This window comes from Henckelia pumila, chromosome 4 (genome assembly GCF_033568475.1).
Source record: "Henckelia pumila isolate YLH828 chromosome 4, ASM3356847v2, whole genome shotgun sequence".
NCBI classification, from domain to species: Eukaryota; Viridiplantae; Streptophyta; class Magnoliopsida; order Lamiales; family Gesneriaceae; genus Henckelia; species Henckelia pumila.
In genome coordinates, this window is record NC_133123.1 from 136,892,380 (window position 1) to 136,920,282 (window position 27,903).

General features: G+C 41.7%; 1 pseudogene; it reads right to left on the reverse strand.

Annotated features, from left to right (window-relative positions):
• Nucleotides 1–27,903, reverse strand: part of LOC140861837 (protein NRT1/ PTR FAMILY 5.10-like) — a 33,914-nt pseudogene that overhangs the window by 1,942 nt on the left and 4,069 nt on the right.

Genomic DNA, 27,903 nt, shown 5'->3' on the forward strand with positions numbered 1-27,903 from the left:
GTATTGTGACTTGGTTAAGAAGTCAGATGAAGTGTCCGAGAAAGCTATACGCTTGCAGGCAGATCGATGCAGATCGAAATACGAGGGCATATCAGACTGATGAATGAAAGCTTATCGGGCTGGACCATGTTGACTTTATAATTGGGTCGTAAGTTACTGTTGACCTAAAGCCCAAGATGAAAGTCGGTGTAATTCTCTATATAAGCAGATGGAAGATGGCCGCAACGAGAATAACAGAAAATCAAAATTCTTCAGAATATATTGTGAGAGAAGAAGGAGAGATTTCGGAGCAGAAAACTAAGCGTAGATTGTGACGGGTAGATTCAAGGCTTTAAGCTTGAATTGTGTCTGTATCTAGCTTGATAGTTTGTCTGAGTCCATCTCTGTAATAAGCTCTGTTCTTGAGGTTGGTTGTTTCTGTTGGTGATTAATAAAAGTGTGTGTGTTGCTCTCCCGTGGACGTAGGCAAATCTTTGCCGAACCACGTAAATACTTGCGTTGTTTATTGCTTTCGCGTGAGTGTGTGAGTTTGATCTATGTGCGTTGGTTTTATCTATTCTGGGATTGTGTTGTTGTTCTTGTGTGTTCGTTTGCTTGGTGAATTCTTGAATACCAAATTGCTGATTGATTCCCAACAAGTGGCGCCGTCTGTGGGAACTAAGCAAAGATGGTGGGATCAATGAAGTTTGATATTGAGAAGTTCACGGGCAAGAACGATTTTTCGCTCTGGAGAATTAAGATGCGGGCAATCCTGATACAACAAGGATTGCTGGAGGCTCTTAAGAAAAAGGAGGAGATGTTCGATGAGATAAAGAACAATGATGAATTGCTCAAGAAAGCACACAGTGCAATTATTCTCTGTTTGGGAGATAGACCTCTTCGGGAGGTGGCCAGAGAAGAATCTGCAGTGGCGGTGTGGCTTAAACTCGAAAATTTATACATGACGAAATCCCTGGCTAATCGTTTGTACATGAAACAGAGATTGTATTCCTTTGTGATTAAGGATGAGAAGAACCTTGAAGACCAGATCGAAGAATTCACCAAGATATTGGATGACTTGGAGAATACTGAAGTAAAGCTTGAGGATGAAGATCGGGCTTTGATACTTCTGAATGCTCTTCCTAAAGCATATGAAAATTTCAGGGATGCTTTGCTATATGGAAGATAACAGACGATAACATTGGAAGAAGTTATGTCTGCTATTCAATCCAAGGAACTTCAGAGAAAATCGAACACAAACACTGAATCACATGGAGAAGGTCTTACGGCAAGGGGCAGAAGTGATAAGAGGACATCCAGTGGGAAATACAGGCCAAAGTCCAGATCGAAGAGTCAAGGAAGATACCAGAACAGAAACTTGGGTAATATGAAGTGCTATGCCTGTCAGAAGGTTGGACATCTGCAAAGATATTGTCCTGAAAGGAAAGGGAAGCAACAGGAAAAACCCAAGGATGATGGTACTCTGGCCGTAGCTACAGATGGATATGACTCAGCAGAAGTATTGGTGGTTTCTAAAGGTGATCAAAACCACGAGTGGATACTGGATTCAGGATGCTCCTTTCACATGTGTCCTATAAGATCTTGGTTTGAAAAATTGGAGGAATCAGATCAGGGCATGGTGTTGTTGGGGAATAATCAATCATGCAGAATAAAGGACTCTGGAAATATCAGAATAAGGATGCATGATGGTATTGACAGAGTACTCACCAAGGTGAGGTATGTGCCCGAGTTGAAGAGAAACTTGATATCATTGGGAACGCTTGATGCTCAGGGATATTCATTCAAATCAGGAGCAGGCAGTATCTCAGTGTCAAAAGGATCTCTTGTTGTTATAAAAGCTGTCAAGAGGAACCTCCTGTATGTACTACAAGGTGAAACGATTATTGGAAGTACAACAAGTATTCAGGAACAGCAAGACAGGACCAAGCTATGGCATCTGAGGCTTGGACATGTAAGTGAGAAGGGATTGCATGAGCTGTCTAAACAGGGTCTGTTAGGTAGAGATAAGATCGAATCACTTGAGCTGTGTGATAGTTGTGCTCTTGGGAAATCAAAAAGAGTATCGTTTGGTCAAGGAAGTCACACAACTGAGCAACCATTGGCCTACATTCATTCAGATCTATGGGGTCCTTCTCGGACAGAAACTCATGGTGGAGGCAGATACTTCATGTCTTTGATAGATGATTACTCAAGGAGAGTATGAATATTCATCTTAAAGACTAAGGATGAAGCATATGATAAGTTCAGAGAATGGCTGCTGGCAGTTGAGAACAAGAGTGATCGAAGAGTTAAACACCTGAGAATAGATAATAGGCTGGAATACTTATCAGATAAGTTTGTCAAGCTATGCAAGGAGAAAGACATTACCAGACACAGAACAGTGGCAGGAACGCCACAGCAAAATGGCATGGCAGAGAGAATGAACAAAACTCTTCTGGAAAGGGTCAGATGTATGTTGATCAATGCTTCTCTTCCTAAGTCCTTCTGGGGAGAAGCATTATCTACTGCATGCTATTTGGTCAATAGGTGTCCATCCAGTGCGATTGGTTTCAAGACACCAATGGAAAAGTGGAGTGGAACACCTGTAGACTACTTGAACTTGAGGGTATTCGGATGTCTTGCATATGCTCATCTGAAACAGGACAAGTTGGAAGCAAGGGCAGTCAGATGTATATTAATTGGGTATCCGGATGGTGTGAAGGGTTATAAGGTTTGGAACCTGGAATCAAGAGGTCCAAAGTGCTTCAACACCAGGGATGTAAAGTTTGATGAATCCAAACTGGGATATAAAATGAATACAGATGGAAAGGATAGTCAGATCAGTGTGAATGATAAACTACCGATTGAGGTGGAGTCTTCTGTGCCAAATGAAGGGTCAGAAGATGTCATGGCAATAGGCGGGAGTGGAACCGGGAAAAAGCAAACTTGAAGAACAAGGGATGGAAAGAATAGCGTGATGATCCGAGTTTAGATGGTTTGTGTGAGCTGTCAATGATAGTGTTGAGTTTCATAAACATGAACATGCTAGAGCTATTTGTACCAAGACTTGTTGGTGATTAAGTTGTTGTCTTGTTGATGTATATAGGATTTGAGATGATGTGTAAATCCTTGAGACAACATGTTGTTGTAGCTTAATGCCTTTTCTATAACAATGAATCTTGTATGTTATATGAGTTTATATTGAGATGATTTTTAAGGCCTTGTGATGATCTATTCCTATCAACTTTATTATGTTTAAGAATGCATGCTAGCTTATAGTGTGGAATAGACTTTGTATAAGTTGATAGTAGATGAAAAAGGCATGAAAGAACACATTTTGACAGCAAAAGTTTCTGTTCCTTTTTCTGGAAATGTGCTCGCTCGATCGGTGAAATATCACGGATCGAGCGAGGCCATCGTTGCAGGGACAGAAAGCTTGGAGATTGTGGCTCACTCGATCGGTGAAATATTGCAGATTGAGCGAGGCCACATATTGATTGCACCCGAGAGTTGGGCCAAGGTGCTCGCTCGATCGGCAGCTTTTCACCGATCGAGCGAGGTGCTCAATTTTTTTTTTTTTTAAAAAATTTATTTTATTTTGTTTAGACTTTGATTCTTGTCTATTAATTATGATGATTTGATTAAATGAGAGATTAGAACTCGGGTCGTCACAACAGGTGGTATCAGAGCGAGAAAATTCTGGACTAAGATAGATAGCGAGTGGGGTAGATCGAGTCTTCTTCCTTGCTTACTTATTTATTATGCTATGGTTTATTACATGCTTGACTTACATGTTATGAATGCTAGCATGTTTTACTTTCAAGTATTTTATTACAGGATGTTGTATATATTTTATTTGAAAGTAGGATTTATGATGATTAAAGACGCATGCTTATTGCACTATCTGACATGATAAATGTAGTAACCCAGGTTCCATTTTAAGATAATAATATGTTAAACATGATTAAGGGTTAGTAATTTCGGAATGTTATTGGACTTCGGAAGGGAATATGGGCTTTTGACTTTGGGCCAGATCGGAAGCTCCGAACCCAGATCGGAAGCTCCGATCCTAGCCACTTCGGAACCTCAGCGGAAGCACCGAGATCGGAAGCTCCGATCCTGGAACGGACGTTCCGATCTCCAGCTGCCAGCAATGCTCGATGACTCAGCCGCGAGTTTTGACAAGTGTTGAACGTAGAGAAGATCGGAAGCTCCGATCGCCCGATCGGAAGTTCCGATCCTGGCGTGCCTTGCATGCACGCAATGAGCTGGATCGGAAGCTCCGATCCCGAAATCGGAAGTTCCGATCCTGGCCGGGAATTTTTCCTATAAATAAGGCTCGTTCGATTTCATTTTGAAATACGAATTCCCGAGTTTCTTTCTTCAGTTATATAGTGTGAGATAGACACTTGAGGGCCCTATCGGCTATAATAGAAGTTCTGGAATAACCAAGGTGTGGTTATAGTCATCCGGGACTAGCGACTTCAAAGGGCTAACTACGGACGAAGGTATGGTCCGGGAATCTGTTTAAGTTTTGGGAGTACTTATTAGCTTAGTTAAGACTTATAGAATTTATGTAGTGATACGGTGAACTTTTGAATATAGGCTTGGAACCTAGGGTCCTACTTTACTTGAACTAGCCTAGAGGTACGTACACATTGACTGAGATTGCCAGCGAGTATACATGTTTATATGTTGCATTTATTTGGCATTATTATATGGCATGATATATGATTTACCGCTTTCTTTATTCATATGTCATGTGCATATACACGTTGAGCCTATACCTTGTTATACCTGACTATAGAGCCGCTCAACTCTATACTCGATAGTCTGTCACTGAGAGTACCGCGACGGCGGGGGCATTTATGTCTGTCTACTCTGGTGTACTAGACGAGTGTGGTTGCACCCAGAGGTTGATCCGTGCGGTGGCAGCACTCATGTGGCGCCGGTTTCGAGCATGATTTTTCAGATGACCCTGTACCAGTCATCATGTTGCATGCATTATATACATATGTTTACTCATGTCTATGTACTGGGCATTAGCGCTCACGTCCTAGTTGTTATCTTGGACACTCTATTCCATGGGGCAGGTCGCAGGATGGACGGAGCTGGTAGTTCAAGGCAGGACTAGGGAGCAGGAGCCTTGAGGATTTTATTATACAACAAGATTCGATATAGCTGTATAATGTTTACTGTTTAAGATTTCGATTTGGTTGTATCACTACAGATTTAAGCTTGGATTATGTTACTAAGCTGATATATAAATTATGGTTTTGTCTCCGCATGTTTTACTCTGTTAAGTTATTTTGCTGTATTAAGTTTAATGCATGCTATTAGTTTCCAGTTAGTAGGTGATACCATGCAGGGTCACTACATTTTTGGTATCAGAGCATGCTTAGATTTTGGGATTAGTACTTGGGATTTAGTCTAGTAATTCTTGTGCATTTGGGATTTTAATGTGCAATTCTTTTCAGGATATGGCTGACGAGAGTCACGGTAGTGTTGGCCAGGGAGGTGGTCATCATCATCGTCGCCATCATCATCATGATGATCATCATCGTCATCATGGGGGTAGACGTTGCTACTCTATCAATAAGTTCATGCAAGTAGGACCGAAACCCTTGGTGGGAGGCGATAATCCTGAACAGGCGAGGAGTTGGATGTCTAAACTCGAGAGTACTTTTCGTGCTTTTGATTGTACTGAGGATCAGAAATTGGAAGTTCTAGAATTTGTTCTAGAGGATCGAGCACGTTTTTGGTGGGATGCCAAAGCTGCTCAGGCACGTACTGAGAGAGGACAGGTGACTTGGGGGGATTTATGTCGGAATTTCCAGAAATTATATTTTTCTCCGGCTGTTCGCTAAGCACGATCTATGGAGTTGCTTACTCTGAGGCAAGGATCAACGACTATTGATCAATATCAGCAACGATTTCTTGATCTGCTACCTTTCAGTCCTCATATCAATGAGAGTGATGCATCGAAGTATGATATCTTTCTACAAGGTTTGAACCAAGATATCTACTCTCAGGTTGTCGTCTGTGATGACCCGGTATCTTTTGAGACTTTGGTGAACCGTTGCCGTCTTGTGGAGACTAGCAACAGGCGTGCACAGCTGATGATGCCAGCACAGCCTAGTGGATTTTTTGAGCCTCGAGCTCAATCTGTTGTGCAATCTGGACCTACATCTTCTTCTACTCCTACTACTTCATCTGGATCTCGTGGTTCACGAGGTATGTTCCGTTTCGGAAAGAAGAAGAAGAAGGAGGAATTTTGTAGCCATTGTGGAGGGAAGCATCCTGCAGCTTCATGTCGGAGAGCTACTGGTGCTTGTTATATTTGCGGTCAGCAGAGACATCTGCGGAGAGATTGTCCTCAGCGCATGGGTTCTGCTAATGGATCGGGATCACAGGTTGGATCTCAGGCTTCTATTCTTCCACGTCAGCATCCAGCACCACAGAGTTCTTCTGGATATCGTCCCCAGACTCAAGGGCAGGTGTTTGCTCTGTCTCAGGAGCAGGTTACAGAGGAAAGCGATCGCATGTTGGCAGGTACCTTTCTGTTATGTGGTATTCCTGCACTTGTATTAATTGATATTGGAGCATCGCATTCCTTTATTTCTAGTCGCTTTGTTAAGAGACATAGATTACCTTATGTATCATTAGATATGGATTTAGTTGTATCTACTCCGTTGGAGCAAGAGATAGTAACTAAGCGTCTAGTGATGGGTTGCCTTTTGGAGTTTGAGGGTAATGTGTTAGCAGCTAATTTGATGATATTAGCGATGGCAGATTTTGACTGTATCTTGGGAATAGATATGCTGACTTTGTATCACTCTACTGTGGATTGTTATCAGCGTCTGGTACAGTTTCATCCAGTTGAGGGTGATAGCTGGTATTTTTATGGTGAGGGTGCGCGACCTCCGATGCCACTTGTTTCGGCTCTGAAGGCATGTCATGTCTTGGAGTCAGGTGGGGAGGGCTACCTCATCTATGCAGTTGATATGTCCACGAGTAGTACGGGTATTGATCAGTTACCGGTTGTCAGCGAGTTTCCTGATGTATTCCCTGATGAGATTCCTGGTTTTCCTCCGGTGCGAGAGGTTGAATTTGGTATTGATTTAGTACCAGGAACTACGCCTATATCCCGAGCGCCTTATCGTCTGGCACCCTCAGAGATGAGGGAATTGAAACAGCAGTTACAAGATCTGCTTGATAAGGGATATATTCGTCCGAGTGTTTCTCCGTGGGGAGCACCTGTATTATTTGTCAAGAAGAAGGATGGATCGATGCGATTATGCATTGATTACAGGCAGTTGAATCGTGTCACCATCAAGAATAAGTATCCTTTGCCACGAATTGATGATCTGTTCGATCAACTACAGGTTACTTTTGTCTACTCCAAGATAGATCTGAGATCTGGATACCATCAGATGCGGGTACGAGACTCAGATATATCTATGACTGCTTTCAGGACCAGATACGGGCATTATGAATTTCTGGTAATGTCATTCGGTTTGACGAATGCACCGGCAGTCTTCATGAATCTGATGAATCAGGTATTTCGAGAATATCTGGATAGATTTGTCATCGTCTTCATTGATGATATTCTTGTCTATTCTCATGACAAGGATGAGCATGCACAACATCTAAGGATTGTTTTACAGACGATACGAGATAAGCAGCTGTATGCAAAATTGAGCAAGTGTGAATTCTGGCTTGATCGGGTAGTGTTTCTCGGTCATGTGATTTCTAATGAAGGGATATCTGTTGATCCTAGTAAGATAGAGGCAGTGCTGAACTGGTCTCGTCCGACGACGGTTGCTGAGATTCGTAGTTTCTTGGGTCTAGCTGGTTATTACCGTCGGTTCATCGAGAATTTTGCACAGTTGGCAAGGCCTTTGACACAGCTTACACGGAAAGATGTTGCCTTCATATGGTCCTCGGATTGTGAGGAGTCATTTCACGAGCTGCGTGGATGTCTTACTACTGCACCTGTGCTAGCTCTACCTTCTGGATCAGGAGGTTAAGTTGTCTATACTGATGCCTCTTGAAACGACCCTAACTCTATAATTAATAAATAAATATGCGGAATTTTTTTTTTTATACTTACTAAATATAACATGTACATACATGCCCATACATATATGCACAAAATAAAAAGATTTAAAATAAATAAATAACTTAAATAAAAATGCATTCTTTAATAAAATAAATATCTGAATCAAATACGTAATTAAAATGCTGTCATAAGAAAATAATTAAAAACTGCATGCACTGAAAATATTTAAATAAATTATCCAAAAACTCAACCACTGAAAATAATTAAAAATATTTAACGTGCTGGAATATTCAAACATGTATCATGACTCAGATATCTATCACGGTCACGGGGTCACTGCATGTCCGCTCATATGTCCTCGCCTCCGGTGGGTACAACATCATCCTCAACGTACTCACCTGCACCATACCAGTGTAGTGAGCCTAGAGGCCCAACATGCTAACATAACAAGGGTTTAAAATAATTTAAATCAATTTACTACTAATACATAACGTATACATGAATGAGCATGCTTAAAAATATCATAACATAACTTAACTTAAATTAACTTAAATATCATAATACATAAATATTGTTGAGCAAATTATTTTCTAACATCGCATGGTTGTATCCGTAGTGTAACCTTAAATCATACATTAAATACTGATCAGCGTGGAAACCAACGTACGTGGCGGTGACGAATCACCTCTTAAATTGGCAGTAAACTGCCCTTCAATAGTTCACATATGGGGACAAATCCCCCTCAAATCTCAAATTGTCACACTACTTCAACTTCCAACATAAAATATTTTCTTATTGCTCAACCTTAAACATTAAATCATACATAAAATTATTTCATGAATGCATGTACTTAAATAAAATGTGTGTCCTTCATATATATTTAATTTAATTTCATACTAACATATAAATATAAAAATAATCTTCAATGCATAAAAATAATTAAATATATATTCCGGACACATGCAATTTCTCATGGATTGTACTGGACTGTTGGCCCTAACACTCAAGCCCATTTACTTAAATCTGGCCCATTAACACTGAGACTGGCCCAATAACATACTTAAGCCCAATAAAAAATTATTCTAAGCCCAATTAAATAATTAAAGCCCATTAAAACATTCTAGGCCCAATAACAACTTAATCTGGCCCAATGGGCCCAAAAGCCCAAAGACTGGCCCGACAATTTTCATGGGCCCTAAAGCCCATAAAAATTAGTGGACTAACTTAATTAAATTAATTAAGCCCAAATACTAACCTAAGTGAAGCCCATTAATTAAATTAATCTAATTAGCCCAATTAAACTCTTAAATTCATTAATTAACTTAAAAATAAAATACCCGAGCCCAACTAACTTAACCCGGACCAGGACCCAACTAACTTAACCCACTTACTACCAGACCCGACTCGGACCCAAGACCCAACCCGGAACCACCCTGAAACCCTAAACCTGCCGCCTCCCCCTTTTCCCTCTTCCCGTCTCTACTACAGCCGAGTGCAGCAGCCGTTCCCAGGCTGCCGCCGGCTTGCTCCGGCCGCCCCTGGCCAGAGCGTCGCCGCCCAGACGTAGCCCACGTCTGGGCGGACCTAACCTGCACCAACCCTCAGCCCCATGCCGCCCACGACGCCGAGGCCGAAGCCCCTTCCCGAAACCCTAGTCTGTGCCTCCCATGGAGACCGAACAACCAAGGCCGATTTCTGGGCTCGTTTGGCTCGAGCCACTCGAGCCTAGACCCACCTTAGACCTCTTACCAACCAAGACCAGCAGCTAGAACGAGCCATGACCAGGAAAATCGTGAGTCGAATGAAAATCACATACACAAGAATCAACCAACAAAAAAACCGATCAAGTTTTCTGAAATTTCTTTAAACAAATCGATGCCTACACAACACACACATAATGATATCTGATAGGTACAAAAAACTTGGAAGAAACACATGCCTTGCACCGAAATTGAAGAGATAAAGGCGCGTGGAACGATTCCGAGACGACGGAACGATGATCAACACCTTGGAAGCTTAAAGAAAATCGAGCTATGGCCGAAGTCTGCTGCAGAAGACGAAGGAGGAGGGGGTGTGGCGGCTGAGGCTTTGAAACGTGGGGTTGGGTAGGCTTAGGGTAAGGTTTTTAATTAAAAATAGGTTTTTAGGAAATTAAATATATTAATAAGGATTTTAATATATAAAATATATAACTTAAAAACTCCAATTAAGAATTAAAATCTGATACTAACATTAAAATCCCGAATATACAATTAAGGGAATTTTAAAAGTGCTAAAAAGTCATTATTTTGGCTTATTTTGAATAAAAACGGACTCCTAAAATTATATAAAATTAAATACTAAAAATTTTGAGCAAATAAAACTCAAAATAATATTTTTGGGCTCTTAAAAGGCTCATGAATTAAATTGGCTAGAAAGTTGTCATCTCGTCCGTTCACGGTCCCGTCTACGCGATAAAATAATTAAAATACTAAAAATCATAAAAATAACTAATTATGGGTTAAATGCTTAAAAATCAATTAAATCATGCACAAATAATTCACATAATTATTTAACCCATAAATCTAAAATTTAAATAATTAAATTCCCTAATTATGCATGCGAATCCCCCCCCCCCCCCTTAAATTGGATTTCGTCCTCGAAATTAAAGTACTTACCCGAACAACTCCGGGTAGCGAGTCCTCATATCTGCCTCGGTCTCCCAAGTAGCTTCCTCCTCCGAGTGATTCAGCCACTGGACTCTGACCATCGGTATGACACGCGTCCTAAGCCTCCGCTCCTCCCTAGCCAAGATCCGTATAGGCCTCTCCTCAAATGCTAACTCCGGTGTCAACTGAAGAGGCTCAAAATCCAACACATGCGACGGGTTGGAGACATATCTCCGAAGCATGGATACATGGAAAACGTTGTGCACTGCCGCTAGCCCTGGTGGTAGAGCTAAACGGTAGGCCAACGTGCCCACTCTCTCCAAGATCTCAAATGGCCCTATATATCTCGGATTAAGCTTGCCTCTCCGGCCAAATCGCACTACTTCCTTCATAGGTGACACCTTCAGGAATACGTGATCACCTACAGCGAACTCCAAATCTCGTCGTCGAGTATCTGCATAACTCTTCTGACGACTCTGAGCAGTTCTCATGCGATTCCGAATCTGAGTCACAATGTCAGCTGTCTGCTGCACAATCTCAGGACCAAGTAAAATCCTCTCACCAACCTCATCCCAATGCACAGGAGATCTGCATCTCCTCCCATACAATGCTGCATAAGGAGCCATACCTATAGACGACTGAAAACTGTTGTTATAGGTAAACTCCACTAATGGCAGTCTAGTCTCCCACGAGCCCTGAAAATCGATGACACAAGCTCTCAGAAGATCCTCGAGAACCTGGATCACTCTCTCAGACTGACCATCTGTCTGGGGATGAAATGTTGTGCTGAACAAAAGTCTAGTCTCCAAAGCTGTGTGCAGACTCTTCCAAAACGCGGATGTGAATCTCGGATCTCTGTCTGACACAATCGACACTGGTATGCCATGCAACCTAACAATCTCCTTGATGTAAAGCTCTGCATACTGTGTCAATGAGTAAGTAGTCCTCACCGGCAAGAAATGAGCTGACTTGGTGAGTCTATCCACAATCACCCAAATCGCTGTGCAACCTCTGGCACTCCTCGGTAAGCCAACCACAAAGTTCATCGTAATATTCTCCCATTTCCATTCCGGAATAGGAAGAGGTCTAAGAAGTCATGCTGGACGCTGATGCTCTGCCTTGACTTGCTGACAAGTCAAGCACTCTGACACCACTCTTCCGATGTCTCTCTTCATCCTGGGCCACCAATACAATAGCTGCAAATCTCTGTACATCTTCGTACTTCCGGGGTGAATGGAGTACGGAGATGTGTGAGCCTCTGCTAAAATCTCAGCTATCAACTGATCGACGTTCGGTACCCACATCCTACCACGGTACTGAACAATGCCATCCACCACTGTATACAAAAGGTTACCCCTAGCCTCATCTCTCTGTCTCCATCGCTGCAACTCCTCATCAGTAGACTGTCCATCCCTGATCCGATCTCGCAGAACTGGCTGCACCGTCAACACTGACAAGCTCGGTGCATGACCACTCGGATAACACTCCAAGTCAAATCTCTGAATCTCTCTCTGTAGTGGTAACTGTACGGTCAAACATGATACCACTGACGACTTCCGACTCAAAGCATCTGCTACTACATTAGCTTTACCCGGATGGTAGCTAATGTCACAGTCATAATCCTTCACCAACTCCAACCATATCCGTTGCCTTATGTTCAACTCCTTCTGGGTGAAGAAGTACTTGAGGCTCTTGTGATCAGTGAAAATCTTGCACTCCTCGCCATACACATAGTGCCTCCAGATTTTCAAAGCAAAAACCACTGCTGCTAACTCCAAGTCATGCGTCGGGTAATTCTGCTCATGAACCTTCAGCTGCCTTGACGCATACGCGATAACCTTGCCACACTGCATAAGTACTGCGCCTAAACCCAGCTTAGACGCGTCGGTGTACACCACTAACTCCTTGTGTGGTACTGTCACTGCTAACACCGGTGCAGTAGTGAGTGCTTTCTTCAACTGATCGAAGCTCCTCTGACAGTCTGAACTCCAGATGAACTTCGCGTTCTTCTTGGTTAAGGAAGTCAAGGGTACTGCAATAGAGGAAAAACCCTTGATGAACTTCCTATAATATCCTGCCAAACCCAAGAAACTGCGAATCTCCGAAGCATTCTTCGGAATACCCCAATTCTGCACTGCCTCAACCTTCGACTGGTCAACTGCAATCCCATCTCTCGAAATAATGTGGCCAAGAAATGCCACCTGCTCGAGCCAAAACTCGCACTTGCTGAACTTGACATACAAACGATGCTCCCTCAAAGTCTGCAAGGCTGTCTGTAGATGCTGTCTATGCTCCTCAATGCTCCTAGAGTAGATCAAGATATCATCAATGAAGACTATGATGAACTGATCTAGATACGGCTGAAAAACTTGGTTCATGAGATCCATGAAAACCGCTGGAGCATTGATCATCCCAAATGGCATCACTAGGAACTCGTAATGCCCATACCATGTCCGGAAAGCAGTCTTGGACACATCTGCATCTCTAACCCGCAGCTGATGATAACCAGATCGCAGGTCGATCTTGGAGAACACTGAAGCTCCCTGCAACTGATCAAATAAATCCTCTATCCTCGGCAGTGGATACTTATTCTTCACTGTGACCCTATTGAGCTCTCGATAATCGATGCACAGTCTCATACTGCCATCCTTCTTTTTCACAAATAACACTGGAGCCTCCCATGGAGAAAAGCTAGGACGAACAAAGCCTTTCTCTAATAACTCCTGAATTTGCTCCTTCAACTCTTTCATCTCGGTCGGAGCAAGTCTGTACGGTGCCTTAGAGATAGGCACGGTGTCTGGCACCAAGTCGATGCTGAACTCCACATCTCTCACTGGTGGAATTCCTATAACATCCTCCGGAAAGACATCCGGAAAGTCACGAACCACCTCTATCTCTGATAATGATCTGCTAGATGGTTCTGAGGCCATGACAATACTCGCTAGAAACCCCTGGCAACCCCGTCTCAACAACTTCCTCGCCTGAATAAGAGATATCACCTGAGGAAAATCACTGCTCTGAGATGCATGGAAAGTAAACGGGCCGCCTCTGACGGTTTCACTGACACTGACCTCCGACGAAAATCAATCGAAGCTCCATTGACTGTCAACCAGTCCATACCCAAAATCAAATCAAAACCACTCAATGGCAAAACCACCACATCTGCTCGAATGGAGTGTCTCTGAAGCTCCAACTCCAGTTCTCGAATAACCTTCGAGGTAGAAATAATCTGCCCTGACGGCATAGTAACATCATACCCATTGTCAATAATCTCAGGTGTGATGCCTATCCGCCTGATAAACTCCAGGGAGATAAACGAATGCGTAGCCCCTGAATCTAGCAACGCAAACGTGGAGTTGCCTCCAACTAGAATTCTCCCTGCACGCAGAAAATTCCCAACAATTTCATACCACTACTAAACTTTTCCCCAACGAGTCACTACTAACCCTTAATTCTAATCACAAGTAAAACATGCTTCTTATTCTAACATGCAGATAGATAACCCAAAGAACAACAATTCCATAAAGAAAACGAAATTCTTAACCAACGGAAAAATTATAAAATACTAGGGATAAGATATACCGGTGATCAAGGAGGTGTCTGGGTCTGCCTCCTCTGCTTGCATGACGAACACTCTACCAGCAGTGTTCTTATTCCTTGGGCAGTTAGCTATCTGATGCCCTGGCTCTCTGCAGTGGTAACAAACTCTTGCTCCCAACAGACAAGGTTCCGAATGCATCTTCTGACACTTCGGGCAAGTAGGAAAACCTATAGCATTAGGGGCCCCGCCCCTCTGCTGCTGTGGCCTCTGCTGCTGCGGCCTCTGCTGCGGATTCGGGCCCTTAGCCGGCCCAGTAAACTGCTTCTTCGCAGGAGGCTGCGAAGATGGTCGCTGATACCCCGACTGAAACTGTCTCTTCCCCTGTTGCTCTCGCTGCATCTCTCTCCTACCCTCCTCTGACCTCAGTGCTCTACTAACTGCCGCCTCATATATAGCGACGTCCATCATACGTACGTCATGCTTAATATCCGCTCTCAGTCCCTCCACAAACTGTCTCATCTTCTCCGGTGGACTGTCTGCAATCAGAGGCACAAAATGACAGCCCCTCTCGAACTGGCTCACGTACTCCACCACTGACCTGTCCCCCTGCCGGAGACTCATAAACTCCTGGATCATGCGACTCCTCACATCCTCCATGAAATACTTGGCGTAGAAGACACGCCTGAACTCCGCCCAAGACAGTGTAGGGAGGTGTACTCCCCTGGCAGCACCCTCCCACCAAAGAGCTGCATCTCCCCTCAACATATACGTCGCACAGTTCACCCTGTCCGCATCTGTGATCCCCATATATGCAAAGATGGACTCCAAAGAACGAATCCACCCCTCAGCCACCAATGGATCGTGGTACCAAGGAACTCCTTCGGCCCCTTCTTCTGGAACCGCTCAGCTACGTCCTCCTCATGGGACATTCTGGGACGTGAAGCCTGCTGCTCTAACAGAGCAGTAACTCCTGCCATCAAAGTAGCATTGGCCTGCTCCAATGCTGCAAGTGGGTTCTGCGGAGGTGGAGGTGTAGGTGGAGATCCCCCACGTCTGTTCATCGGTCTGGGAGGCATTCTGCACCACCACATATTTTTTTACGTAAATCGCCATGCATAACTAAGTGGTTTAAAATTAATGCTAACTTAAATCCTTAAAAAAAAAAAATCATACTATAAACACTTAAAACTTACAGACCGGTAGCGTGGATTTCTGAGCTCGCATAGCAGTAATGACCCCTCCAAGGACCGTGCTCTGATACCAACTGAAACGACCCTAACTCTATAATTAATAAATAAATATGCGGAAATTTTTTTTTATACTTACTAAATATAACATGTACATACATGCCCATACATATATGCACAAAATAAAAAGATTTAAAATAAATAAATAACTTAAATAAAAATGCATTCTTTAATAAAATAAATATCTGAGTCAAATACGTAATTAAAATGCTGTCATAAGAAAATAATTAAAAACTGCATGCACTGAAAATATTTAAATAAATTATCCAAAAACTCAACCACTGAAAATAATTAAAAATATTTAACGTGCTGGAATATTCAAACATGCATCATGACTCAGATATCTATCACGGTCACGGGGTCACTGCATGTCCGCTCATATGTCCTCGCCTCCGGTGGGTACAACATCATCCTCGACGTACTCACCTGCACCATACCAATGTAGTGAGCCTAGAGGCCCAACATGCTAACATAACAAGGGTTTAAAATAATTTAAATCAATTTACTACTAATACATAACGTATACATGAATGAGCATGCTTAAAAATATCATAACATAACTTAACTTAAATTAACTTAAATATCATAATACATAAATATTGTTGAGCAAATTATTTTCTAACATCGCATGGTTATATCCGTAGTGTAACCTTAAATCATACATTAAATACTGATCAGCGTGGAAACCAACGTACGTGGCGGTGACGAATCACCTCTTAAATTGGCAGTAAACTGCCCTTCAATAGTTCACATATGGGGACGAATCCCCCTCAAATCTCAAATTGTCACACTACTTCAACTTCCAACATAAAATATTTTCTTATTGCTCAACCTTAAACATTAAATCATACATAAAATTATTTCATGAATGCATGTACTTAAATAAAATGTGTGTCCTTCATATATATTTAATTTAATTTCATACTAACATATAAATATAAAAATAATCTTCAATGCATAAAAATAATTAAATATATATTCAGGACACATGCAATTTCTCATGGATTGTACTGGACTGCTGGCCCTAACACTCAAGCCCATTTACTTAAATCTGGCCCATTAACACTGAGACTGGCCCAATAACATACTTAAGCCCAATAAAAAATTATTCTAAGCCCAATTAAATAATTAAAGCCCATTAAAACATTCTAGGCCCAATAACAACTTAATCTGGCCCAATGGGCCCAAAAACCCAAAAAATGGCCCGATAATTTTCATGGGCCCTAAAGCCCATAAAAATTAGTGGACTAACTTAATTAAATTAATTAAGCCCAAATACTAACCTAAGTGAAGCCCATTAATTAAATTAATCTAATTAGCCCAATTAAACTCTTAAATTCATTAATTAACTTAAAAATAAAATACCCGAGCCCAACTAACTTAACCCGGACCTGGACCTAACTAACTTAACCCACTTACTACCAGACCCGACTCGAACCCAAGAACCGACCCGGAACCACCCTGAAACCCTAAACCCGTCGCCTCCCCCCTTTCCCTCTTCCCGTCTCTACTGCAGCCGAGTGCAGCAGCCGTTCCCAGGCTGCAGCCGGCTTGCTCCGGCCGCCCCTGGCCGGAGCGTCGCCGCCCAGACGTAGCCCATGTCTGGGCGGACCTAACCTGCACCAACCCTCAGCCCCATGCAGCCCACGATGCCGAGGCCGAAGCCCCTTCCCGAAACCCTAGTCTGTGCCTCCCATGGAGACCGAACAACCAAGGCCGATTTTTGGGCTCGTTTGGCTCAAGCCACTCGAGCCTAGACCCACCTTAGACCACTTACCAATCAAGACCAGCAGCTAGAACGAGCCATGACCAGGAAAATCGTGAGTCGAATGAAAATCACATACACAAGCATCAACCAACAAAAAAACCGATCGAGTTTTCTGAAATTTCTTTAAACAAATCGATGCCTACACAACACACACATAATGATATCTGATAGGTACAAAAACTTGGAAGAAACACATGCCTTGCACCGAAATTGAAGAGATAAAGGCGCGTGGGACGATTTCGAGACGACGGGACGATGATCAACACCTTGGAAGCTTAAAGAAAATAGAGCTATGGACGAAGTCTGCTGCAGAAGACGAAGGAGGAGGGGGTGTGGCGGCTGAGGCTTTGAAACGTGGGGTTGGGTAGGCTTAGGGTAAGGTTTTTAATTAAAAATAGGTTTTTAGGAAATTAAATATATTAATAAGGATTTTAATATATAAAATATATAACTTAAAAACTCCAATTAAGAATTAAAATCTGATACTAACATTAAAATCCCAAAATATACAATTAAGGGAATTTTAAAAGTGCTAAAAAGTCATTATTTTGGCTTATTTTGAATAAAAACGGACTCCTAAAATTATATAAAATTAAATACTAAAAATTTTGAGGAAATAAAACCCAAAATAATATTTTTGGGCTCTTAAAAGGCTCATGAATTAAATTGGTAGAAAGTTGTCATCTCGTCCGTTCACGGTCCCGTCTACGCGATAAAATAATTAAAATACTAAAAATCATAAAAATAACTAATTATGAGTTAAATGCTTAAAAATCAATTAAATCATGCACAAATAATTCACATAATTATTTAACCCATAAATCTAAAATTTAAATAATTAAATTCCCTAATTATGCATGCGAATTTACGTATTTAAAATATCGGGTGTTACACCTCTGGTCAGGGGTTAGAATGTGTTCTGACACAGCATGGACATGTTATTGCCTATGATTCTCGACAGTTGAAGATGCATGAGAGTAATTATCCAGTACATGATCTCGAATTAGCCGCCATTGTATTTGCACTCAAGATTTGGAGGCATTATCTTTATGGCGAGAAATTTGAGATATTTACGGATCATAAGAGTTTGAAGTATTTATTCACTCAGGCGGAGTTGAATATGCGACAGAGACGCTGGATGGATCTTCTGAAGGATTATAATTGTGAAATTAAATATCATCCAGGTTCTGTTAATCTTACTGCTGATGCCTTGAGTCGGCAGGTGAGACTTTCTGCACTTCAGACTAGCGAAATATCTCATATGATTCAAGAGTGCTGTTCATTGAGTTTTACACTCAAGCACAAGAAAGGGAGGAATGAGATTCGATTGTATACTATTCTATCTGAGCCAGCATTGTATTCTCGGATCAGAGATGCTCAGATATCTGATGTTAAGACTCAGCGTTTGGCACGTCTGGCCAATAGAGTTAATACATCTGGATTCCATTTTCAGGCAGATGGTTTATTGTGCTTATCTAATCGAGTGGTTGTACCTAATGTTGCGGAGCTCAGAAACGATATTCTATCTCAAGCTCACAAGAGTCGATTATCAGTTCATCCTGGAAGCATGAAAATGTATAAGGACTTGCGAACTAGATTCTGGTGGAAAGGGATGAAGAGGAGTGTGTATCAATTTGTTTCGAGATATTTGGTTTGTCAACAGGTCAAGGCTGAACATCGACGACCAGGTGGATTATTGCAGAATCTTGAGATTCCCGAATGGAAGTGGGAGCATGTGACTATGGACTTTGTTACCCACTTGCCTATGACGTTACGTCAGTGTGATGCTATCTGGGTTGTCGTTGACCGTTTGATGAAATCTGCACACTTTATTCCTTACAACCGGGAGTATTCTTATGATCGCATGGCACGCTTATATGTCCAGGAGATAGTGCGATTGCATGGGATTCCAGTGAGCATAGTCAGTGATAGAGACCCGCGATTTACCTCACGTTTTTGGGGTAGTTTTCAGGAGGCATTGGGTACCACTCTAAGTTTGAGCACTGCATATCATCCGGAGACTGACGGGCAGTCCGAGCGGACGATTCGTATGCTGGAGGATATGCTACGTTCTTCTGTCATGGATTTTGGCTTATCTTGGCAGGATCAGTTACCTTTGATCGAATTTGCCTATAATAACAGTTATCATCGTAGTATTGATATGACACCTTTCGAGGCATTGTATGGTCGACGGTGTTGTACTCCGTTATTCTGGGATGAAGTCGGGGAACGACAAATCGAGGGTCCTGAATTGGTGCAGCAGATTGTAGACAAGGTAGATTTGATCAAGCATAGGATCAAAGTTGCTCAAAATAGACAAGCCAGTTATGCTAATATTCATCGCAGGCCACTTCAGTTTGAGCCTGGTGAATATGTGTTTTTCCGAGTATCACCTTTTAAGAAGGTGATGAGATTCGGCATGAAAGGCAAGTTGTCTCCTCGTTTCATTGGGCCTTTCCAGATACTGGAGAAGATCGGAGATGTTGCATATCATTTGGATTTACCGCCAAATCTTTCCAGTATACATAATGTTTTTCATGTGTTGTTGCTTCGACAGTATATAGCTGATGAATCTCATGTGATTCAGTCTACTGATATTCAGCTAGAGTCAGATCTGTCTTTTGTTGAACGACCAATCTGTATTCTAGACAGGAAGGAGAAAGTTCTTCAGAACAAGACTATACCACTGGTGATGGTACAGTGGCAGCGCCGAGGCGTTGAAGAAGCAACTTGGGAAACTGAGAGTCGTATGCAAGCGGAATATCCTGAGTTGTTTGCTTTGTATTTTTGATTACCATGTAGTTGTAATTACAGTTGTTGTAATAAAACATGGTTTGAATGTTTCATATTGTTATCTTGATTTATCTTTAGATATTATTTCGCGGACGAAATATCTAAAGGTGGGGAGAATGTAGTAACCCAGGTTCTATTTTAAGATAATAATATGTTAAACATGATTAAGGGTTAGTAATTTCAGAATGTTATTGGACTTCGGAAGGGAATATGGGCTTTTGACTTTGGGCCGGATCGGAAGCTCCAAACCCAGATCGGAAGCTCCGATCCTAGCCACTTCGGAACCTCAGCGAAAGCACCGAGATCGGAAGCTCCGATCCTGGAACGGACGTTCCGATCTCCAGCTGCCAGCAATGCTCGATGACTCAGCCGCGAGTTTTGACAAGTGTTGAACGTAGAGCAGATCGGAAGCTCCGATCGCCCGATCGGAAGTTCCGATCCTGGCGTGTCTTGCATGCACGCAATGAGCTGGATCGGAAGCTCCGATCCCGAAATCGGAAGTTCCGATCCTGGCCGGGAATTTTTCCTATAAATAGGGCTCGTTCGATTTCATTTTGAAATACGAATTGCCGAGTTTCTTTCTTCAGTTATATAGTGTGAGATAGACACTTGAGGGCCCTATCGGCTATAATAGAGGTTCTGGAATAACCAAGGTGTGGTTATAGTCATCCGGGACTAGCGACTTCAAAGGGCTAACTACGAACGAAGGTATGGTCCGGGAATCTGTTTAAGTTTTGGGAGTACTTATTAGCTTAGTTAAGACTTATAGAATTTATGTAGTGATACGGTGAACTTTTGAATATAGGCTTGGAACCTAGGGTCCTACTTTACTCTAACTAGCCTAGAGGTACGTACACATTGACTGAGATTGCCAGCGAGTATACATGTTTATATGTTGCATTTATTTGACATTATTATATGGCATGACATATGATTTACCGCTTTCTTTATTTATATGTCATGTGCATATACACGTTGAGCCTATACCTTGTTATACCTGACTATAGAGCCGCTCAGATCTATACTCGATAGTCTATCACTGAGAGTACCGCGACGGCGGGGGCATTTATGTCTGTCTATTCTGGTGTACTAGACGAGTGTGGTTGCACCCAGAGGTTGATCCGTGCGGTGGCAGCACTCATGTGGCGCCGGTTCTGAGCATGATTTTTCAGATGACCCTGTACCAGTCATCATGTTGCATGCATTATATACATATGTTTACTCATGTCTATGTACTGGGCGTTAGCGCTAACGTCCTAGTTGTTATCTTGGACATCCTATTCCATGGGGCAGGTCGCAGGATGGACGGAGCTGGTAGTTCAAGGCAGGACTAGGGAGCAGGAGCCTTGAGGATTTTATTATACAGTAGGATTCGATATAGCTGTATAATGTTTACTGTTTAAGATTTAGATTTGGTTGTATCACTACAGATTTAAGCCTGGATTATGTTACTAAGCTGATATGTAAATTATGGTTTTGTTTCCGCATGTTTTACTCTGTTAAGTTATTTTGCTGTATTAAGTTTAATGCATGCTATTAGTTGCCAGTTAGTAGGTGATACCATGCAGGGTCACTATAATAAAAGCATGTGATCTGTTGTTTACGACATGCTACCTGATTATCTGAGTTGATTGGAAGCATGTGCTATCTGAATACCTCGATTATTTATTTACGAGTGAATCAGAACCGAGTCTTGATCAGAGGTAAGATGATCAGAGGAGGACTAAAATAGATTTGATGATTCTGGTATCCTAACCCTTTTGATAAATCAGATATGTCTCGACGACCAGGCCGACCTCCTCTCAGACCACAGGTTCCTACTCCTAGGCCAGAGCAGACAGTGCATCCTCTGCCTGAACAAACAGTGGTACCTCCGACAGTGCCTCAAGTTACTGCAATTCCGAGTAATGAACAGGGAAGTACCTCTCGAGATATGACGGATATGTCTGCTACACCAATGGAAATGTTGTTGAAAAGATTTCAATCTTACAAGCCGCCAACCTTAAAAGGTACTGAGAATGCAGTCAAATGTGAAGGATGGCTTGATGATATGGAGATGTTGTTTGATTCACTTGACTATTGTGATGAGCGGAGAGTCAGACTGATTAGGCACCAACTGCATGAGGTTGCGAAGAGCTGGTGGTTTACGACTAAGAAGGCTCTGGAGCGTAGAGGAACAGTACTCACCTGGACAATCTTCAAAACTGAATTCTATCAATGATTCTTTCCGGTGTCTTACCGCAAAGATAAGGGTGCAGAGTTTGCTAATCTGAAGCAGGGAAATTTGAATATTGAAGACTATATTGCAAAATTCTCTACATTGCTACGTTTTGCTCCACACGTTGCCGACAGTGATGAGGCTATGGCTGATCAGTTCATTAATGGACTAAATCCAGAGGTATTTACTTTGGTGAACACAAGGTGACCAAATACATTTGCTGATGCCTTGAACAGTGCCAAAGGAGCAGAAGCTGGTTTAATACAATAGCGAGGAGCTTTGTATTCTGTTCAACCTCCGAGACAACCACAATCTTCAGCTCCAATTTCACAACAACCTCTTCGGTTTGAAAGCGGTGGCAGTAGCAGTGGCAAGAAGAAATTTTGGCAAGCTCGAGGAAAGCAGTTTAAGAGGTCTGGGAGCAGTTCTTTGAGTTCGAGTGGGTCAAAACCAAAGTCTGGCATGGTTTGTAACAGTTGTGGTGGAAGTCATCCGACTGATTAGTGCCGAGGCGTATTTGGGAGTTGTCATATATGCCATCAGCCGGGACATTTTGCGAGAGTGTGCCCTCAAAGGGGTTCCGGACAGTCACGAGGTACAGAGTCATCACGATCAGTGGCTCAACCTGCGAGGCAAGCCTCATCTGTCCATTCCTTCCAACCACCACACCCACAGCAACAACCAAGGCCAGGAAGGAGTCAGACAGGTAGCCAGCCTTCGAGACAACAGGCTCATGTCTTTGCATTGACAGAGGAACAGGCACAGGGAGCACCGGATGATGTTATTGCAGGTAACTGTTCTCTTTATGGTTATCCTGCTTATGTATTGATAGATACAGGTGCATCCCATACATTTATCTCTGAACGGTTTGTGTCATTACATGCTTTGCCTACTGAATCTTTACCTGTTGTTGTATCTGTCTCTTCTCCGTTGGAGAGAGGTCTTATATCAATTCAGACAGTTAAGAATTGTTTATTACAGTATGACGGTAGTGAAATAGAGATAGATTGTATTGTGCTTGGTTTGTCTGATTTTGACTGCATTATCGAAATTGATATGCTAACCAAGTACAGAGCTACCGTAGACTGTTTTCAGAAAGTGGTGAGGTTCAGACCTGAGATGGCTGGAGAATGGAAGTTTTATGGTAAGGGTTCTCGTGCTAAGATTCCTCTGATTTCTGTATTATCTATGACCCGACTTTTGCAGAAAGGAGCGGAGGGATTTATTGTTTATACAGTTGATGTTTTAAAAGCTAGCCCGAATCTGGCTGATTTGCCAGTGGTTAGTGAATTTGCGGATGTTTTTCCTGATGAGATTCCAGGACTACCTACGTACCGTGAGATTGATTTCAACATAGAACTGATGCCAGGTACTGCACCGATTTCTAAAGCACCTTATCGAATGGCACCAGTTGAATTGAAGGAGTTGAAAGATCAGTTGGAAGATTTACTGGCCAAGGGATACATTCGACCCAGTGTTTCTCCTTGGGGAGCTCCAGTACTATTTGTCAGAAAGAAAGACGGTTCAATGAGATTGTGTATCGACTACCGACAACTGAACAAGGCAACGGTAAAGAACAAATACACTTTGCCTCATATTGATGATTTATTTGACCAGTTGCAGGGTTCTTCGGTGTATTCCAAGATCGATCTGAGATCTGGGTACCATCAACTGAGAGTTAGAGATTCTGATATTCCGAAAACTGCTTTCAGAACCACGTATGGCCACTATGAGTTTATAGTTATGCCGTTTGGTCTGACAAATGCTCCAGCTGTGTTTATGGCTTTGATGAACCGTGTGTTTCAGAAATATCTGGATGAATTCGTTATCATTTTTTTTGATGATATTCTGATATATTCGAAGAATTTGATTGACCATTCTGAGCATTTGAGAACCATGTTGAAGACTTTAAGAGCTGAGAAACTGTATGCTAAACTGTCGAAATGTGAGTTTTGGCTGAAACAGGTTGTTTTTCTTGGACATATCATATCCGGAAATGGTATAGCTGTTGATCCAAGTAAAGTCGAGGCAGTGATCAATTGGTCGAGACCAACATCTGTTCCTGAGATACGTAGTTTCATGGGTTTGGCTGGATATTATCGTCGGTTCATTAAAGATTTTTCCAGTATTGCGAAGCCGATTACTCAGTTGACTCAGAAAAATGCTCCATTTATCTGGTCTGAAGCTTGTGAATCCAGTTTTCTTGAGTTGAAGAAACTTCTGACCAATGCACCAGTCTTGACGATTCCTTCAGGTACTGGTGGTTTCACTGTTTATTGTGATGCATCTCATCGAGGTTTGGGATGTGTATTGATGCAGCGAGGGCATGTGATTGCTTATGCCTCACGACAGTTGAAGCCTCACGAGACCAGATATCCGATTCATGATCTTGAATTGGCCGCCATTGTATTTGCTTTGAAGATTTGGCGACATTATCTGTACGGGGAACAGTTTGAAATCTATTCTGATCACAAGAGTCTGAAATATTTGTTTTCACAGTCAGAACTGAATATGAGACAGCGGAGATGGCTTGATTTGCTGAAAGATTTTGATTGTGAGATTAGATACTATCCGGGGAAATCGAATGCAGCAGCTGATGCATTGAGTCGAAAGGTATGTTCTTTATCTCTATCGACGATTGGTGTATCCCATTTGATTGAAGACTGTTGTTGTTCTGGATTAGTATTTGATATGAATTATCAGCCTCTGCGACTTTATCAAATTCAAGTTGAACCAGAGCTACTTTTGAGAATTAAAGAAGCTCAGAAACTTGATCAGAATGTGCAGAATTCGATTGAGAAAGTCCGATTAGGGCATGTGTCTGAATACCAGGTTCGAGAGATCTTTTGTATGTAAACAATCGCCTTGTAGTGCCTGATATTTCTGATGTGCGACAACAACTACTGAAAAAGGCGCATCGTAGCCGTTATAACATTCATCCTGGTGGTAGAAAGATGTACAATGATTTGAAAGATCATTATTGGTGGAAGCAAATAAAGACAGATATCACTGATTTTGTAGCTCGATGTCTGAATTGCCAATAGGTGAAAGCTGAGAGGAAGAAACCGCCTGATTTGTTACAGAGTTTGTCCGTGCTTGAATGGAAATGGGATCATATTTCCATGGACTTCGTGACGAGATTACCTCGATCTTCTAGAGGTTGCAATGCTATCTGTGTGATTATCGATAGATTGACGAAATCAGCGTGTTTCATTCCTTATCGCATGACGTATAGACACGACCAGATGGCAGAGATTTATGTCCGAGAAGTTTTCAGATTGCATGGAGTGCCGAAATCTATTGTATCAGATCGTGATCCTCGGTTTACATCACATTTCTGGCACAACTTACAGAATGCTTTGGGTACTCAGCTACATTTGAGCACAACATATCATCCACAGATCGACGGACAGTCTGAACGTACCATTCAGACCTTGGAGGACATGTTGAGAGTTGTAGTGCTTGATTTTGGCACTAGTTGGCAAGAATCACTATCACTTTGTGAATTCTCGTACAACAACAGCTATCAATCGAATATTGAAATGACTCCGTTTGAAGCTTTATATGGAAGAAAGTGTCGATCTCCTCTGTACTGGGATGATATTTCTGATGTACCTGACACTGGACCTGATATGATTCGAGATATGACTGAACAAGTGAAGCTTATTCAGAAAAGAATGAAGATAGCTCAGGACAGACAAGCGAAGTATGCCAATGTTCGACGCCGACCTTTGTCTTTTGAACAGGGAAATATGGTGTTTTTGAAGATTTCTCCATTCAGAGGCACTGTACGATTTGGCAAGCGAGGCAAGTTGTCTCCACGATATATCGGTCCATATGAAATTCTGGAGAAAATAGGCAATCTCGCCTATTGATTAGCTCTTCCTCCGGCTTTATCTGGAATACATGATGTCTTTCATGTATCGATGCTTCGAAAATATCTTGCTGATGAATCTCATGTACTTCAATCTGATGAGGCTGAACTCGACGAGACTTTGAGTTATTTCGAAAAGCCAATTCAGATTATTGATCGGAAAGAGAAGCAACTTCGAACGAAGACTATTCCACTTGTGAAAGTCCAGTGGAGTCGTCATGGTATTGAAGAAGCAACTTGGGAGACGAAATCAAATATGAGGCAACGATTTTCAGAGATGTTTCAATGATGTGAGTCTCCTTTAGTTTTCTGTTATCTGATATACATTATGTGCTGTTCATACTTGAGATTTCGAGGACGAAATCGTGTCTTAGTGGGGGAGAATTGTAACGCCCGAAATTATTTAATTTTGATCCGAGAATATTTAATTTGGAAATATTAGGAGTTTTGATTTAAATTCTAATATTCTTAAATTATTTAGGATTGAAATTGAATGAAAAGAGAAATTGAGGACTGAATTGCAATTATTGAAGTCTTGAGGGGCCAAAATGCAAATAGTTGAAAATGAGCTGGACACTTGTTATATTTCTGATTATTCACGTGTAATATCAGTATTTTCCATCAAATCTTCAGCAAAAGAATCGAGAGAAAGAACAGGGGAAAACTTCACAATTTTCTTCATCTTCCAATTCACAAATCATGATGAACTAAGAGAAAACTTACATCAAATCGAAGGTCTCGTTGCAAGGATTCCAGAACATCTTTCGGAATCGAAATCGGATATCCGAAACTAGGATTGAAATTGAATGAAAAGAGAAATTGAGGACTGAATTGCAATTATTGAAGTCTTGAGGGGCCAAAATGCAAATAGTTGAAAATGAGCTGGACACTTGTTATATTTCTGATTATTCACGTGTAATATCAGTATTTTCCATCAAATCTTCAGCAAAAGAATCGAGAGAAAGAACAGGGGAAAACTTCACAATTTTCTTCATCTTCCAATTAACTAATCTTGAGTTCCGGATATCCGATTTTGATTTCGAAATATGTTCTGGAATCCTTGCAACGAGACCTTCGATTTGATGTAAGTTTTCTCTTAGTTCATCATGATTTTAGAATTCGAAATTGACAGAGATCAGAACTTTGTATGGAATTGTTGTTGATGAGCTTCTATACTTTGTTATGTTGAAGTTGGGTTGAAGAATGGATTGTTGGATTAGTTCTTATGATTTCCCAGCTATGATGATTCGACTTATATGTTTGCTGATATGTTGAGTTTGGATTGATATACAGATGATATGATTATAGAATTGTTATAGTTGCGTTCGGGATTGCCGAGTTTATACTGATATGCCGTCGAACTTTTGATTTGAGGTGTTTTACTATCTTATGATTGAGCTGCTATTGAGATGAGCTTAAGCTGATGTTCTGTGGCAATGATGTTGTGGTTTCAGCTTATAAACAAGAGCCATCGAGCTTGAGAACATCGACTTCGAACCGGTAGAGAATTGAAGAAAGGTTTGAAGCTATTCTACAATAGAGTTGTATGGTTTTGAGCAGATTTTGAGTCAAGGCTTATATTGGTTTATTGTATAGCTTTGGATAGTTAGAAGACACCATAAACATCACATTTGAAAGGTAAAAGTGGACTACTACTTGAATGGGATTATAACTCGAGATGGTTTGTATCGAGTTTCCTAAATCACATACCTATTTGCTTTTATATGTTTCCTATGAATGTTTGAATAAGTCTTGATGTTAATGAATGTGGTT